The sequence below is a fragment of the Theobroma umbraticum genome, unplaced genomic scaffold (assembly GCF_002168275.2).
Source record: "Theobroma umbraticum cultivar Fairchild unplaced genomic scaffold, ASM216827v3 scaffold_95.0, whole genome shotgun sequence".
Classification (NCBI taxonomy): domain Eukaryota; kingdom Viridiplantae; phylum Streptophyta; class Magnoliopsida; order Malvales; family Malvaceae; genus Theobroma; species Theobroma umbraticum.
This window is the reverse complement of record NW_018397257.1, coordinates 11,564,919-11,566,517: the sequence shown is the minus strand read 5'-3', so window position 1 is coordinate 11,566,517 and position 1,599 is coordinate 11,564,919. Positions and strand designations below refer to the sequence as shown.

Genomic DNA, 1,599 nt, shown 5'->3' with positions numbered 1-1,599 from the left:
AGAAAAAGAGATCAAATTCTAGACAAATGGAGCTGCCATGAGCTGGATTCCAGCTCAAATTAAAAATTTAGTCAACAATTCTGACTTCACTGCCTAAGATTTTTACTCATATTTCGAGTGGATGGTACCAACACAGAATTTGCATTTGTTAGTATTTGGAATTGAACCCTTTCCTAGATTTAAGTAGTGGAATTCCAGGCAGGAAAAAAACCAGTTTTCAGATCATGGATGATGCTTCAGTGTGAAACAATGGAAGCTAACCTGGCCCAGAGTATGGAAAAGACAACTTGCCTTAAGGGAGGGTGTCCTGGGAGAGTTTGATAAAACAAAAAGGCAAATGGAAAGTTTGGTGTGAAGAAAACAAGGTTTTTCTTTCTTGTAGGCCTATTTCATGTTTATGGTTCCATCAATCAGCATGCGGATTATATTATCCTCTCCCACTTTCTTCTGCAACCATGTGAAACTTTTCAGAGCCCACTCACATTGTGTGGGTTATTTTTTTTTTTTAATTTTTAGCTTTGAAAAGTTAAAGCTTTGAACTTTAACTTTTTGGAAACAATTGGTTCAGTCCTCTGTTACAGTAATTATGGATTGGCCTATGGTCCCAAAGTCCACATGCTGGGATCCATCTCTGTTTTTCCTTTTTTTTTTCTTCTAGTTTAAAATCTCAATTGGCAAAGAGGTGTTAGGATTATTAAATAATGTTGAAGTTTTTAACACTGGTTTTACTAGCATTTGATGGGGAAAGATGGAGCAAGAGAAATGCCCATGTTTCCATTAATGTTCTGATAACATATTCCCATTGAAAATGGGCAAGAATTAATGAGTTTCATGACAGAAATTTAAGTTATAGAAGTTGGTGAGTAACAACGAGCTTGATACAAGCTGCTGAAGTGAGATGCAAGGCATCAGAAAAATCATGTCAGTTTCTGTCCCAAAAATGAAAACATGAGTGGTGATACTGTCAAAAAGCTCAATTCCTACCACACCCTTCATTACAACTTTTAACCTCACCCTCTCCCAGTGGTTGATGCAGAATTTATAGGGGAGGAAATCGGGATTTACAGTAGAGAAATTGGGAGTTGGATGACAGAAGGAAACAGGGGAAATAATCTGTAATGAGGGAGGGGATGCCCATCTTAGTGCGTAGTGATGGGAAATTGAAAAGAGGACCTCCCATCTATAATTAGGCTAAGTATTTCCATCTGCTGCTGATCACAACCTTTAATCCCTCCGCTTCCCTCTTTTTAAACCCTTTTAAGGCTTTAAACTAAACCCACCCTCCCAACTGCCTTAACCAATAAACCAACCGCTCACCTCTTCCTCCTATCCTCCCTCCCCTCTTCCTCCCCACCCCAAAGCCAAACCTAAAAAGAGTGAAAGAGCCCACTTTTACCCAAACTCTGCAAGCAAAAAATAAACGAAAAACAAACAAAAATCCCCGCTTTTGCAGCTGCTCCTTCAATCACCACCCCTTTCAAAAAACCCAAAACGACCCAGAATAGAAAAACAGGAGAAGAATATCCTTTCTTTGTCTTGTGTTGTTTTCAAGTGTTGCAAAGTTCGAATTTTGGGAAATAAAAGTTGTCATCTTTCTAC

General features: G+C 38.7%; 1 protein-coding gene across 1 annotated transcript in view; it reads left to right on the top strand.

Moving 5' to 3' along the window:
- LOC110413057 (ubiquitin-activating enzyme E1 2-like) overlaps positions 1-1,599 on the top strand; it is a 5,186-nt gene that overhangs the window by 2,410 nt on the left and 1,177 nt on the right. The gene's annotated exons all lie outside the window — the stretch shown is intronic.